Genomic DNA, 17546 nt, shown 5'->3' with positions numbered 1-17546 from the left:
AAATTCTATTGTCTATATATACCACTTTTCTTTATCAATGGATACTAGGGCTACTTTCATAATTTAAGTATTGTAAATAATGCTGCAATAAATATAGGATTCTATAAATCCCTTTGAATTAGTGTTCTTTGGGTAAATACCCAGTAGTGGAATTACTGGATCATAGGACAGTTCTATGTTTAATTTTTTGAGGAAACTCCACAGTAGCTGCACCAGTTTGCATTCCCACCAACAGTATGTGAGAGTTTTTTTCTCCACAGTCTCGCCAATACTTGTTTCTTGTGTTTTGGGTTTTGGCCATTCTGACAGGTGTGAGGTGATATCGCTTTGTGGTTTTGATTTACATCTCTCTAATGCTAAGTGATGTTGAACATCTTTTCATGTGTCTGTTAGCCATCTGTATATCTTCTTTGGAGAAACGTCTATTCATGCCTTCTGCCCATTTTTAAATTGGCTTATCAGGGGGTTTTTGTGTTGAGTTGTATAAGTTCTTTATACATTTTTAACTTTTTATATATTTTTTAGTTCTTTATACATTTTAAATACTAACCCTCTGTTGGATATGTCACTTGCAAATCTCTTCTCCCCTTCAGTTTTGTTGGTTGTTTCCTTTGCTGTGCAGAAGGTTTTTATTTTGATGTAGTCTCAATAGTTTATTTTAGCTTTTGTTTCCCTTGCCTCAGCAGACCTATCTAGAAAGATCTTGTTATGGCTGATGTTAGAGACCTTACTGCCTGTGCTCTCTTCTAGGGTTTTTATGGTTTCAGGTCTCACATTTAGGTTCTTAATCTATTTTGAGTTTTTGTGTGTGGTATAAGAAAGAAGTCCTGTTTCACTCTTTTTGCATGTAGCTGTCCAGTTTTCCGAACACTATTTGTTGAAGAGCTTTTTTTCCCCCATTGCGTGTTTTTGCCTCCCTTGATGATTAATTGACCAAATAATTGGGGGACTATTTCTGTACTTTCTATTCAGTTCCACTGACCTATGTGTCTTTTTTTTTCATGCCAGTATCATACTATTTTGATTTTTATATAGCTTTATAATATAACTTGAAATATAGAGGAGTGTTGCCTCCAGCTTTGATTTTTCTTGTTCAAGATTGCTTTGGCTATTCAGTGTTTTTTAGTAGTTCCAGACCAACTGTAGGATTATTTATTCAAATTCTGTGAAAAAATGCTGTTGGTATTTTGATAGATTTCATTAAATCTATAGATTTCTATGGGTAGTATAGATATTTTAACATTTGTTCTCCCAATCATGGGCATGGAATAGCTTTACCTTTGGTTATGTCATCTTAAATTTCTTCACTGTTTTATAGTTTTCAGAATACAGGTCTTTCACCTTCTGAGTTGATTTTTTTTCCTAGGTATTTTATTGTTTTTGATGCAATTGTAAATGGGACTGTTTTATTAATTTCTCTACTACTTCATTATTACTGTGCAGAAATGCAATAGATTTCTGTACATTGATTTTTGTATCCTAAAACCTCACTAAATTCAATTTTCAGTTCTAGCAGTTTTTTATTGGAGTCTTTAGGGTCTTCTGTATATAGCTACATTTTTCTCCATCCCTTCACTTTCAATCTGCATGTGTCTTTGTCTGAAATGAGTCTCTTTCAGGCAATATTTAGATGGATCTATTTTTATCCATTCAGTCACCCTAGGTCTTTTGATTGGAGTGTTTAGTCCATTTACATTCAAAGTAATTATTGATATGTTTATTGCCATTTAATTATTTGAGGTTGTTCTTGTAGAATTTCTGTGGTCCTTGTCCTCTTCTCTCACTATAGGTTGGCTTTCTATAGTGATATACTAGGATTCCTTTCTCTTTTTGTATATATATTACTGTTTTTATTTTTATATTTGTGGTTGCCATTAGGTGTGTATATAACATTTCTTCATATAGCGGTCTATATTAAGTTGATGGTGCTTAAGTTTGATCCCATTTTTTTGCCCTCTTTTCCCCACACTTAGGGTTGTGGTATAATACATCTTTTCATTTTGTAAGTCCCTTGACTGATTTTTACAGTTATATTTAATGTGTTTTTTTTTTCCTTTCTACTTTTCTTATTCTTACTTCTGGTCTTTCTGCTCAAAGAGTCTCCCTTCACCTTTCTTGTAGGGCTGGTTTAGTGGTCATGAACTCCTATAGCTTTTGTTTGGAGAAACTCTTCACTTATCTTTCTGTTCTGAATGATCGTCTTGCTGGATAGAGTACTTTTGAATGAAGTTTTTTGTTGGTGGTGGTTGTTTTGTTTTTCCTCCTTTCAGCACTTTGAATATGTCCTGTTACTCCTTTCTGGGCTGCAAAGTTTTTGTTGAAAAATCTGCTGATAGCCTTATGAGATTTCTTTAGTATGTAAATATCTTCTTTTCTCTTGCTGCTTTTAAAATTCTCTTTATCACTACCTTTTGCCATTTTAATTCCTGTATTTTGGTGTGGACCTCTTTGTATTGATTTCATTGGCAAATGTCTGTACCTCTTCAATCTAGATAGCTATTTCCTTCCCCAGATTTGGCAAGCTTTTGGGTATTACATCTTCAAATAAATTTTTTATCTTCTTTCCTCATTGCTTCTGGGATCCCTATAATGCTAATGTTTTATGCTTGAAGAAGTTGCTGGGTTCCTTATTGTCTATTCTCATTTCACTTAATTTTTCACTCACCTGCTTAGCTTGATTACTTTCCCTTATTCTTCCAGGATGCTAATTCATTTCCCTGCTTCCTCTAGCATGCTATTCATTCCATATATTTTAAAATTCATTTATCATGTTCATCATCTGATTGTTTCTTTAGGTTTTCTATCTTTGTTTACAGTCTCACTGATGTCCTCTGCTCTGAAGACCAGGAGTATCTTTATGATCATTTCTTTAAGTTAATTATCAAGTATATTACTTAAATCTGTTTCATTTAGGTCCCTTGGTGTGGTTTGATCCTGTTCTTTCATTGGAACATATTCTTCTGTCTCCTAATTTTGTCTAACTCTCTATTTCTCTGTATTAGGAAAGTAAGTTATGTCTCCTGCACTTGAAAGTGGTAGGCAGGCATACATGTTTAACGAAATGGCTCTGCTCCTTTGCCAGAGGGGACATGCCTCCACCACCAAGGCCAGGGCCAATCAGAACCAATCACAAAGTGGTGCTAGTGGGGTGTGCAGTGTCCACAATTCTTGCATGCCAGTCCCCTTCCATAGAGGACTTGCTGCCATTGCTGAGACCAGGTAGCTGGCTCTAAATCTACAATGTATGTACAGGTGGGATGATTTTTTTTTTTAAGATTTTTAATTTATTTGTTCGTGAAAGACAGAGAGGCAGAGACCTAGGCAGAGGGAGAAGCAGAGTCCCCACAAGAAGCCTGATTCAGGACTCCATCCCAGGACCCTGGGATCACAACCTGAGCCAAAGGCAAATGCTCAACGACTGAGCCACCCACGTGTCCCAGGATGCTAGTTTTAACAAGGTGTGTACGTCCTCCATAGGAGGTGACCAGTCACTGCTATCACCACAACTGAGGCCTCACAAAGTGTGCAATCAGGAGATGCAGTGTTGATAAAGCTTGAACTTGTCTTCTGGGATAGAGAGCTACAGTGCTGGGACTGAGGTAGGCCTGGCTGCCAGAGGGTTGAGGCTCTGTATAAACATGTTAGTTAGTAAAGGCAGTGCTGTACTGGTTCCCACAGTGGCCATGTTTATGCTGGGTACAAGGGAGAGAAATGATGTCTACTAGCTCTTTTGTTCCTAGAGGAGTGTGCCAGTGAAATATGTTCCTCTGGGACATGCTCAGTGATTAGTGAATAACCCTCCCATATTTCCTAGGCAATTTTTTTAATTGCTGCTCATATGCTGTTTCTCCATGGGCTGTTTTGTTGTCTCTTTAAAGTCCAGGGCTCAGTTTCCTATTGCCCTCCCAGCTCTTCCAGAGCTGAGCACACTGATTTTAAAAGTTCCATGCTTTAATTCTCACTGGTTGTAAGAACTCATGAAATTAACCCCCTTGGTTTTCAAAGTCAAATGCTATGGGGATTTATCTTCCCCTGAGCAGGATCCGCAGTGTACTCTTCATTTTTATCTCCCTTCTTGCCCATATTTTCTCCCACAGAGGGCCCATGAGTCTGTTTAGTTCCCTACTGCATCTCTGTCCTTCCTATCATCCTAGATGTGGCTTCTTCTCTACCTTTAATTGTGGAGTTTGTCCTTTAGTCTTCTGGCTGTTTACACTGATTTGAGTGTTATATAGGTGTATCCAGGGAGGAGATGAGCTTCGGGTCCTCCTCCTCAATATTTTCCAGTATATTGTTACTCTTAATTATTCTCTACTATCATTCTGCAAGTTATTAAATTTAACTATTTGATTTAAAAATGAATATTAGCATTGTAACAAAAACACACTTCACATATATTGAGAGTTCAAAATCTATAAGCTATTTAATTTCTTACACATTACCTGTATTCAATAAATATATTTTGAATACATTAATTTTCTTACAAAATAAGATGCTACCAAAAATCAACAACTCATTTTTTACTTTGCTTTTATCATAAACACCTCTTTTTCCCCAAAAAATATTGGCTTTACCAAAAGAATTGAATTTGCGAATTCCAGGAACTACAAAGGAAGTAGAAGGATCCTTGTAAAAAACAGGAATTTCTCCCCCTAGAAACAGATTTTCACTCTTTCCAGGATGCTGGGTAAAAACAATTTGGAAGGCTTCTCATTTAGCTATTAGAAATTAAATTTATCTTATTCTGCTTCTCTTCCTCACTCTAGAGTTTCCCCAAGGGTTCACATTTTAAAGCCAGGGTCTTTACATCAGACAAAACAATAAAAAGGTGGAGAGAGAGTTTGAATACTTAGATTTTATTTTCATGAGTTTTCTTAAGTATTATAGTGAAGTTTAATGTATACAAATAAGCATTATATTAGCTTTGAATATAACACAGGAAAACTACATATGATGTATATACATATACTTTTCTCTCTGTCTCTCTCTATACACACACACACACACACACACACACACACACACACACGATTCTTTTTAAAAATATTTTATTTATTCACGAGAAACTCCGAGACAGAGGTGGCAGAGACCCAAGCAGAGAGAGAAGCAGGCTCCCTACAAGGAACCTGACGTGAGACTTGATCCCGGAACTCCAGGATCACACCCTGAGCCAAAGGAAGACGCTCAACCACTGAGCCACCCAGGTATCCCGACACAGTTGATTCTTGAACAAGGAAGGGTTTCAGGGTGCCACCCCCTGCACAGTTGAAAATCTCTATAATTTTTGACTCCCTCCTCCCCACCAAACTTAACTACTTACAGCCTACTCTTGACTGGAAAGCTTTCTAGTGACAGTTGATTGACATGTATTTTGTATATGTATTATATACTTTATTCCTACAATAAAATAAGCTAGAGAAAGGAAATAAAATCATAAGAGAAAATATATTTACAATACTGTATTGGATTAAAAAAATCCGTAAGTGGATTCAAATAGTTCAAACTTATATTCAGGAATCTATAGTCTTTCACTGCATCAGTTCTTCAAAGGATTTAAAGGATAAGGAAGTTGAATAGGCAGAGAGGACAGTGAAAGGAAGAGTAAATGTCATGAAGGAAGTTTGAGGGGCCAGAATTATCACAGCATGTCCAGGGAATAGAGCAATATTGCCTTGACATGAGGGTAGGATTTGGAAGGGAAGACTTGGGCTTTTAGAGTCTTTTAAAATTTCAACATAATTAAATGGGGATAAATCTAAGTCCTTTGAACACAGAAAACATGATGAAAGTCTAATTTTGGGAAAAAGAATGAAAAATATTTTTGATGCATACAGATTCATATTGTCTACTTTCCTGTGTGTTTTTTTAAGTAGCCTGTAATATAATAGTTCAGAATCCCTGTTATTATGTATTAATGTAGCAAATAGTAAAAACACTTAGAGAACACTTTTATGATAGTCAATTATGTACTCTTTTTAGAGCATCTGAGTATAGAATCTCAAATATCTAAATGGCTTGGTGTCAAAGAGTAAGGTTTTTTTTTGTTTTGTTTTGTTTTTTTAAAGAACCCTCTTTAAATTTACACACCACTGGTTTTTCCAAATAGCTCAAAGTACAAATCTATTATCTAGTTCTCAATATCCCAAAAAATGAGTAGACATAGAAATTAACACTCTCAATTTACAGAAAAAGACACTGTACACAGGGAGGCTAAGTACCCATTGTCAGACAGCGAGAGAGCTGAGTTCCAGAATCCAGGATTGATTTTGCTTCTTACGAATTAGGTGATACCTGTGTACCAAAGGTTTTGAGTTCTAAGTAATAGTCATTTTTATCATGCCCCCAAAGTCCTCCAAATTTACATCAAACATACTTTGTTATTCATCTCTAAAAATTTCACAGAAAAAGAGATGTAAGAGTTACATTGGAAGTTCAAATGACTGAGTTTGGAGAAGCAAAATGTAAGCGTTCCTGGGAAAATGGATAATTATTAGGTAATTATTGGCACGCTCCCTGCATTGAGGATAAAAGGAAATTTCAACCATGTTCACAAGGTCTACCTTAACTATGAATCCTCAATGTTTTTAAGGCTGTGAAGCACAGAAATACATAATATTGAGATTCCATTATTGAGAAAGAACGAACACCACGTTGAGAGTACTGAATTGCTATTGCTAACTGTAACAGGAGGTAGTCCTTCAGTTTCAGGTGCCTCTATTCCCCATGGGGAACACACCAGAGAGAACCAATTTGTGAATCTCTTTTTAGCCGCCTTAATTGGGTATCTTGGTGGGGCCATTGGAATAACCCTCATATCTTCAATACCTTGAGCCTAATGGATTCCATTTACTCATATTCCAGAACCTAGCAAATGAAATAGCATGCTTTTTGATGCTTATTGTCTGTGTGTAAAATTTTATCTTTATATATTCACTATGCTAGATGACATTTACAAGTACTACTTATGTATGCATTTATTACTATTCCCTGGCTAACAATTTACATGGCTTTGAAAATCAATTTCTTAGATTTTCTTTTCCCTTCAACTTTCTTTCTCCTCTTTTCTATGATGTGGTTTACCCATCTTTCCTATAATGTGGTTTTTCCCACTTGGCACGTCTTCCTGTCTCCTTCACTCATTTATAGGCTTCTACATTTCTGCTCTCCCAGAAGGACTTTATCCCCATAATTAGGACTTTTGGATTCTTTCTTTTCCTTCTAATAATACCCAATGAATTTTTATTTAAACCTCCATCATGCCTGCTTCTCTCAGCCCTATGGCTACGACTTCTCCAGTTAGCAATCTCAGCCATCTGATTCTCAAATCTTTTCCTATAATGCATTCCCTTGTTAGGAGGGACTTGATCCTTACATGCTTCTTTTGGAGAACTGCCATGTTTTCTTACATTGTTTTTAATTAGGGGTTTGGAGATTTTTACAAAAAGGTTCTGCATGGTAGCTCTGCTTTGCTCTAGTTTTATTTCTTGTAGCGTTTTGATGAAAAAAAAAATTTTTTTTACAACCTCCATCATCAAACTCCGCAGCTTCCGTTTTGTGGGTATTGCTGTACTTTGACATTTTCTTGTATTTAACTTGCCCTATATTCCTTTTTAAATTTAGGATCTTTGCTTTCGTCTCAATGCCTTTATTTCCCTTATCTTCTCTACTCTTTTATGTCTTTTCCATTTCTATAAAGCCCTGACCGTTTGTCAGAGAACTACCTTTGTATTATTTGCAAAGATCAAATTAGCAAAAATGTAAAATGCTATGGACTTGCCAACTAAGTGCTCACTAAACACATGCTATTATTTTAATAATTATCTTGGTGATGACCTTGAATAATTACTACACTGGGAGTCACTTGGCTTGGCTCATCCTATTTTCAAAAACAACTATTTGTAAATTTTCATTGTGTTCACTTTCTAGTTTCCAATTTCCCGTTTATCCTGAATCTTATATTTTCCATATAATTTTTTTTGTTCTTTTTGGTTTAATGGTTCTTATTACAACTTCTGGTATGAGCTATTAATGTATTTTAAAACTCTTCTTCCTTGTGTTTTTGTCCTTATTTCATCTTTATCCTTTTAATAAGTTTAGAATAAATATTCATTTCATTACTATACCTTAAATTCTAATTCATTTTTTTAAACCTTTCATTCAGAACTACATTAAAATACTATATATCCATGCTATCTGCCATCTTGACTTTCTGTCTGAAAACTTCTAAGCAGGAATGTTGGGAAGTAAAGTTTTTGTACTAACCTGAAGGACAAGAGCTTTAATTGATGCGCCTTGATACCTCTTAAGGAAATTAGGCTCCTTTTGTCCTCTTAGAGTGCATCTCTGTATTTCACGTGCTATTGTGTCCATCTTTCTGTTTAGTAATGCCAGTGGCCCTAGTTTTCTTTCCTTTGCCCTTTCTGAGATACTAGTTCTATACTGATATCAAGAAAATGGTAAGATACATGCATATATACTGGAAGGCAGGATATAACCATATAAGGTCCCAATTTAAAATATACATAGAGGAGCACCTGGGCAGCTCAGATGCTTAAGTCTCCAACTCTTGATTGTTGGCTTGGGTCATGATCTCAGGGTCGTAAGATCAAGCCCCACTCCAGGAGCTCAGCAAAGTCTGCTTGAGATTCTTTTCACCTGCCCCTCCCCCTACCCACAGTCAATAAATAAATTTTTTAAAATGTATATATATCTTCAAATAAATGAAGAGGAGACATCTCTGGATAAGTAGATGTTAATACTGGTTGCCATGGAGTATGAAAGTTTGCATCCTGTGTGTGTATCAGACTTACCTGCAGTATCTTTCTTCCCACAATAATCTTGTTCTTGGGGAATTAGTTGACTCATTTTTATTAGACATGAAATACATTTTAAAAAGGATTTTAGTTTATTTCATCCTTTTGTCATTCTAATGGTCTCCCATAAGCCAACAACATGAGACCAAGTCTGTTTAGGCGGTCTATAGAAGGAATTCAGATGAAGCCACTGAACCTGGAAAAGTTTCCTCTCTAAAAAAAAAAAAAAAAAAAAAAAAGCCATCACATCATGTAAGTCTGGAATGTCAAATTCTGATAATAATTAAATTTTCTCATTCTTTAGCGTTATCACCATGGCAGTAAGCCACATATTTCCTAATCACATTTTAGATGATCTCTAAGGTAATCAATAGTCCTTTTCCAACTTCCTTTTTTCAGTCCTGCTTTTTTTTTTCCCCCCTCAAGTTTTTATCTAAATTCCAGCTAGTTAAAATACGGTGTAATATTAATCGCAGGTGTACTATTTAGTGATTCCTCACTTACCTACAATACCCAGTGCTCATCACAACAGGTGCCTTCTTTAATACCCATGACCCATTTAACCCATCCCACCACCCACTTCCCCTCCAGCAGTCATCAGTTCTTTATAGTGAAGCGTGTGTTTCTTGGTTGCCTTTTTTTCCCCATGCTTATTTAGTTTCTTATATTCCACATGTGAATGAAATCATAAGGTATTTGTTTTTTTGTGACTTATTTTGCTTAGCATAATACACTCTAGCTCCACCTACTTCATTGCAAATGACAAGATTTTATTCTTTTGGATGGCTGAGTAATCTTTTTTTTTTTTTTTTGTAATATTCTATTATATACCACATCTTCTTTACCCATTCATCGGGTGGTGGACATTTGGGCTCTTTTCATAATTTGGCTATAACATCAGGGTGTGTGTATCCCTTCAAATATTTTTGTATCCTTTGGGTGAATACCTAGTAGTGCAAATGCTGGACCATAGGGTAGCTCTGTTTTCAACTTATTGAGGAACCTCCATATGTTTTTCAGAGGCTCTGTACCAGTTTGCATTCCTACCAGCAATGGAAGAAGGTTCCCTTTCTCTGCATCCTTGCCAATGTTTATTGTTTCCTGTGTTAATTTTAGCCATTCTGACAGGTGTGAGGTGGTATCTCATTATAAGTTTGATTGGTATTTCCCTGACAAGTGACATTGAGCATCTTTTCATGTGTCTGTTAGCCATTTGTCTATCTTTGGAAAAATGTTAACCTGATAAAAGGGTCAGGATCCAAAACATATAAAGAACTCTTGAAACTGGTTCTTTTTATAATACATGTGCACACACATACATGCTTTTTATTTTTGAGTGCTCCATAATCCATCTTCTGAGGTTTTGAGTTATTTTCATCATGTATTGTAACTTTAGGTTCTTATTTATCCAAACGCATAGGAAGTTTATCAATCCTTAAGAGTTTCTTTGGCAAACTTTTACCATTAACTCCTTTCTCCTCTTCTCCTCCTCCTCCTGTCTCTCCTCATATCCTGGTATCTCCTCATATCACCTTATACTGTATTCTTCATAATCTAATTTTTCCATATAACCTTCTTACAATATTAACAAATCTAATTTTCCCGTATAACCTTTTTACAATATTAACATATCTAATATTGTATATTTCCATCTTTGGGATGTTATATTCATTTTATTCAGCCTTTCCTTCCATGAGGAAAAAAATAAACAGGTTCACTTCCCTTCCTCATATGTTATGTCTAAAATCTTTTTGTTTTTTAAGATTGATTTATTTTAGAGAGGAGGGGGGACAGAGAATCCTAAGCAAGTTCCATGCCCCAGCACAAAGCCCAATGCAGGGCTCAATCTCATGACCTGAGCAGAAATTAGTTGGATGCTTAGCCAACTGAGCCACCCAGCTATCCCATGTTACTTCTAAGAACTTCCAACCAAGATGGTATTTTGTGAGGTAAAGAGCGTTTCTTTTCTCCTCATACACCAGCAGATTTATAGACCTCTCTCTTGTTTATCCCACCTACTGTGTTTCACTTTGCCTTTTCTCTTCTGTGGCCAGTGTGGCAATTGCATTACTTCCTCCATCTGCCTATGCTGACCCCATGCCCTTTCCTTCTCTTAGAGCCCCACATCTTCTTCATGTGTTTATTCTGAGTAGATGTTCCCAGCTTAGTTCTTTCATTTCTCCTTTGATTACGACATAGCATATAGCATCATAACATATAGCATGCTCTTGGTGGGTGAATCCTATAAAGATATTTCCTTCCCCAGCATGATTATATACAATTTTTCTGTTCACTGTTCTTTTTTTTCTAATTAAGGGCATCAGCCTTATCATATGCCTCTAAACCACTTTTCCTTAGTTACTAATTTCATGACTTTCTAAAGTCTATGTTTGGCTCATCCCGGAGTGTCCCAATGCTGGGAATGATCTTTGCTGGTCTCTCAATGAAAAGTACTTGGTTAGTAGTTGAGCTTCACTTCCCCCTGCCACAGAGGTCTTTCTCACATGTTTTCCAATCCAAAACCTTACTAGTCTTCTACTTTCACTGGAGATGCTATTTTTTTCTTGGTATCTTGCTAACGTAAATTATAACCTATCCCATGGCCAAAATTTCATGCCTACAGAGAATGAACAGAGCTCTTAGCCATGACTGGTTAATACAATCACCACAAAGTTTTTCCAGCCTGTTTCTTACCTTCTCCGGAGGCACTCATTCTCTAAACCAAATTCAATTTCTCTGCTGCTCATGTCAAACTTCTTATTTCTGGGGACTCAAATTACTGCAAATATGTCCCTTGGGTTCCTCCCAACTGAATTAATAATTAGGGTCCCAGTTGTAATTACCATGCCCTGGGACTGGTTTCCATGATGGAAGCAGAAGCTCATAATTTATCTTCAATTGAAAGAAGACTTGCATCTTCCTAACAAGAATGCAAAGATTTTCCTTTCTCTTATACTTTTCAAATGTTTAGCAAACACAAAAATAAATGGGACAGCCATGTTTTTCTGCCTTCTGCCTCCTTACTTCATTCCACTCAGTTCCTCCATTTGCTCTGTAGATCTCTTGGGTGCTCCCACTGGTAGTTAATTCTCTCCATCTTTACCAAAGCCGTAGGCACCCAGGGCCTGCGGTCACCAATCTTGGAGCATGGTTTTCTCTATCAGGCTGTGCATGGCCATAGGCACAGTCCTCCAGCCTTGAGACCCTGGAGTTTGCCTATCACAATTGCATTTCCTGAGACTCTTCTTTTCCTCTTCTCCCCTCCCTACCAACCAATCACATAGATGATCCTATTGCCTTCTGTATCAGAGATGATCATGTCATTAGTCAATCATATCCTTCCTACCCCTGTACTACACCCCCCCCAAGAGAAGTGGCCCATCCTCTTTTCTTGGAGTCTGTCACTTAGCCCTCGAGGGAGGCTCTGGTCACTTGGCCTATCCCTTCTCCAGGCCAAAGTGAGCTGCACTGTGTCAGTCCAGGTTCTTTCCCCAGGAATTTATCATTGTAAATAATCCTAGGCTTTGAGGGGACATGTTGAATTATGTCTACGTAGAAAAAGGAGAAACTTTTTATCAGCGGCAAAAGAGAAAGGAAAAGGAGGAAGGAGAGAGGGGCAAGAAAATCAAGTTGCTGTATAGAGAAAGGCAAAGAACAAAGACCACCGTGGCTTTGGATAAGTAGAAGACAGGCAAAATCCCTGACTTTTAGGTTCCTATGCCCACTTCCATGTGACACTCCTACTCTTTTACCCTTGTCAGACAATCACTTTACTTGCTAAAGCAGGTTTAAGGGGATTTGGTTTCTTACATTCCCCTTTACTAAGATAGGCCCATTAAGGTAAAATTAATAACGGTATTGTAAGTAATGATAACCATAATAAGTTACCATTTATCGTGCATTCACCATGTACTAGGCATATTCCTCAACACTTTATGTACATGATCGCATTTTTATAGATATATGTGATATAGGAGTTAATAAAAGCATTGACATAAGACAGGTTTGGGCATGTATCTAGTTGTCCAGCTGTTAAGTGGCCTGAACTGACCTTTGAACCTAGTTCTTATTCTCCAAAACCATGTGCCATGAGCTAATGCATAAAAAGCATTCCAAACAGTGCACGGTACATGTATGCCACAGTTCAAGATTACTAAACCCGTAAGGTGTTCTGGTCACTGGATAGGAGCAACTATGGTGGGGAATTGGCATAGCAACGAAATCTCAGGCAGGTTCATATAAAATGTAGTCTGCTCCTCATACTACAGTGGTTGGATGAAGAGCTTAGACATCCAAGGGAACTGGTTAGAAATGCAGTCCTGGCTCTACCCCATACCTAAAACTGTATTTTAGCAAGATCCCCCGAGCGATCTGTATGCATATTCAAGTTTGAGAAACTGTGCTAAGAGATTCAGAGTAAATGTTGCCAGTGAACTAAGATATTTATCATAGAGACTGCATCCTAGCTATAATAAGCAGATAAGTAAAATACTAAGTGCAGTATCAAGTGTCTAGAACTGAAGCTGAGAGATGAAAATCAGAACTAATCCAAGATTTCAAACCCCATCATTGAAAACAAGAATTTATCAAGGGGTCACTGATTATTTCTCTACCTGAAGCATTATGTAGTCTATTTTGGTACAGAAAACTGTTTCTGCATATTGGTTTTTATTTTATTGTTACAAGGGATGGGTCTATTGCACCTTACTATGTTGACTCATTGGATGCTTGCTTTGGTTACCCAGGTATCTTTCCAGAAGAGTGTCCAGAGTTGGGCTTGTTGTAAGATAATTCTCTGGGTTTAGCTCAGCCTGTCAGCCTTTCTAAAAGAATTTAAAAGATTATAAAAATGAACACCACGTTTACCTACTTAATGTTGGCTCACACTTTTGACTGAGACTGGTGAAAACTTACGGACTTTTCAAAATTTTAAATTCCAAAATCTGAAACACGAATGACAACAACTACTATTAACTTGAATCTTGGAAAACTTGGAAACAACACCCAGCACATAATTGAAATCCATATCCCAGGTGTGAGCTGCTGGAAGATGTCACTTCAAATGAGAAAAATGGGTATTTCTTGATTTTTTTCTTTTTTTTTACATATGATTTTCATTTACCTACTCGGAATTTAGCTTATATACTAAAAGTATGGACATACCAGAAGTCAAAAATTTATGGTGTATACAATAATGACAATGAACTCTCAAATAAGGTCATATTCTTATCCTTTGTGCTACCATGGAAACCCTCCATGGGTCCATAATTATTATAACAGTTCAGATATGGGTTCAGTTCAGATATGGCTCTAAGGATATTTGTGCACCCACAGATGCATTCTTGTGAAACCAGAGAGGTCAGAAACAAAACAAGCAAAGGGAATATTTTCCAGAGAAGGATGATGACTAGAGAAAGACTGAGGCTGTAAGCCCAGGCTAGAGTCATTTTATTCTGGATTTAATGAAAATTCTTTAAAAAATATTACACAGTGCCCAGGACTAGGGCTTCATACGGATGGGGATAAGGGAAGTAAAGCTCAAAGAAGTGAAAATAGGAAAGCCGTTCCCCAGAATTCTAACTTCTGACAGCAAGGAATTTTCTGAAGGATGGAAGACAGGTGGCCTGCGATCTTACAGGCTCTTTCAAGTGGTAGGGCACAGATGGAACACCTGGCTCGATGTGAGCTACCAAGGGGCAGACACTCAATAGAGACATTACTCTGACCACAATACCAGATCACTTCCCCCACACCTACCCAGATTTAAACCTAAGTAATTGAAAAGCAATGTTCTGTGAGATTTTTCAAAGGTGTCCTCCCAGTTCAATGCAAGCGACTTTCTCTTCTTTCCCCCAACCCACCTAGTGTCTCCCCTCCTATATTCCTCCCTTCAGCCTCTCTCTCCTCTCTCTTTTTCCTTTGGTCTCCCTGGTCTCTTATTCTCTTCTCATTCCAACCTTGGAGCAAGCTGGGGGTCCTCTGTTCTGTGTCCTAAATCCCTGCTCTGATTTTTTTTTTTTAAATGAAAGGTATTTCAGGAAGCCTATTGATTGGCTCCATGACCAGTGCATAATTTCAGGAGCAGCAGGGCCCTCCCCAGCACAGTACAATCCTTTCACTCTTACTTAGTATGCTAGGTTTTCTACTTCTGCTCCACCATGGCCCTCTCTCCTCCTCACTGAAGGACCTCAGCTGTGAATTCCTTAGACTTTGTCCTGTCATCAGGGAATAGAAGACTCTTTCCCAGTGTGGGTCTCAGAAGTGATCACATCTTAGTTATTATACTTAGGGGAATCCTCTAATAAATTCCTCTATCTCCTAAATTGGGGTCTCATTGTCTTACCTGCAAAATCTTAACATTGTCCTGTTCCCCAAGTTAGGTTTAGCATTGGTGGTAGTTTTTAATCAGATTTCGGATTTCTTGGTCTCAATCTTGAGGTTAGGGGATTTTATATTTCGTGCTCATAAGGTTTCTTATACTTTTAGTCATCAGTTAGAATCTTTTCAACCATCTTTCCACCCTCAATGATTGTTAGATTTTGTGACTTTAAGAACGAGAAGGGATTCCCTAACAATGGCTATGAGAACCTTTGTAAACACAGGAAAGGCAGCCTTTTTATTTGGGTTTGAGGCCCAACAGATCTGATGTCTCCTTAAATGCCTGTCATCTATAAATTGTTGGCTTTAAAAAAAAAAAAAGCCTAAGTAAAGAAGTAGAATACTTGGGAAGCTTCTGAAATACTTTGACTATTATTAGTACCTTCAAGATCTGGTTCAAGATTTTCTCTTAGAAGGCTTCTGGGAATCCCTTTTTCCATGTTCGATCTGCAGTGGCCACTGAAAGTTAATTTTCCTATCACTGTCCCATACTTTTGTATAGTTCATCACAGAATAGTGGTGAGAGGTATGGGCTGTGGGGAAAGATGGCTTAAGTTTAAACCCCACTTTCTACTGGGTGGCAATGGATGAGTCACTTAACCTCTCTGCCTTTGTTTCACCACTTGAAAAATAAGGATAGTTATTATACATTTTTTTTTAAGGATTGACGCTCAAGATAAGTCTTGTTAGGTGTGCATCGTGCTGACTATATAAGAAAGGCTTATTGTTATGATACTGTACTTTTTTTGCCTTTCCCTCTATAAATTCCTTGGAGTCGGGCATTTACATTAATCAAATACAAAGCAAATTTGCACAACATTTTGAGGCAGGGAGCATATTCTTTTCATACCTTTAAGGCATTTATAATTAGTATTAAAGAATCAGTAAATATTAACACGTTCTTGGGTTTTAGACAGTATTTTTTTCCTTCATTCAATCTAGCTCAGTGCATTATAAAGTCAACAATTTGAAAACATACAAATTATTCCCACAATACCCCAGTTTTGATTTAAAATATACCTTACAATACTATAAACAGGCAGTTTGATATGCTGAATCTAAAAGCAGTATCTACAATATTTATGTAACTGGTGCATTTAGGACAACTCTCCAAATTTCTAGTCAAGTGTCAAGTTTTCTGAAAGTACCTTAATGGTATTTGGACTAACTGTACCTTTCAAAATACATGGAGTTAACACATTTGAAACAGACTTCAAGTGAGGTTACCTGTTGCTTATGTTGCAAATGAAAAATGCAAAGGAATGCCTTAGGAGTGCCTATTGGGTACCGATGAAATTCTTAATGGTTTTCTTTGCTCCTCTCTTAATAGAATAGCATCCCAAGTTAGTACCATCCCAATCAAATGAGATGAAACTGTTTCAGGTTAAGCCTCAGAATCCTATAATTTGGAGACTGGAGTGAAAAAATAAAAGATAATCAAATCTACCTCCCTCATTTTATGATGAGAAAAATTCCTTTCAGTTAGGACTGACTTCAAAACAACATGCCTTAGAGATACTTACTCTGGTGTTATCACTTATTTTCACACTGTTCAATTGACCACAACTCCAAATACCAGTGTGTTCATGATATAATGCATTTGAATAGGGTCCTTTCTAGACGTGTTCCTCTAAAGGACCATCTTCCTTTGTGGTATCAAAGCCAGGAGCTAGTGGTTTTCCTCTGGGTGTTTTTTTTTTTTTTTTTTTTTTTTTTTTTTTTTTTTTTTTTTTTTTTAAGATAACACTATTATGTAACATCTGGGACCAGAAAGAAATCTTTATGGTATGTATTTTACAGATCTTTTTCGATTTTCTTTTTCTTCTAAGAGAAAAGCCTCTGACATTTCACATAACAGAACGTTATTGGGAAATTGTCCAGAAGTGCTAGATTCTGTTCGTGTGTGAGCCCATTTAAACGTGTGCCTGAAAAGTCAATAATTTGTTTTCCAATTAATTCTGAGGCACACTGCTTAAAATTTTGATACGTTCAAGTCATTGACAAACGAGTTTTTCAATAAGTGTGAGGTTTAAGGAAGTCCCAACCTGCATCGCTAAGGTGCTTACTAGAGCTAATTGTGACTAACCACTTTAACCTGAAGAAATAGAATTGGTCATAACCACCCCCCCCAAAAAAAAATTCTACTTTAATTCCTTTGGAGTTGCAATTGGCCTTTACATCTAGCTAGATAAAGGTGTGCTTGAAAATTAAGCTGTACTTAATACTTCTAAAACAATCCAGCGTAGCCTCTGATCTTGAAATGCCCTGGACTGGAGGATCTGGGGACCTACTGTCGCCCCTAGGCGGTAGGCATCAAGAGAAAGGGTGCTAAGTGATGGGAAACACTAATATGCC

The sequence above is a fragment of the Canis lupus genome, chromosome 22 (genome assembly GCF_048164855.1).
Source record: "Canis lupus baileyi chromosome 22, mCanLup2.hap1, whole genome shotgun sequence".
NCBI classification, from domain to species: domain Eukaryota; kingdom Metazoa; phylum Chordata; class Mammalia; order Carnivora; family Canidae; genus Canis; species Canis lupus.
Note: the sequence above shows the minus strand (reverse complement) of the source record.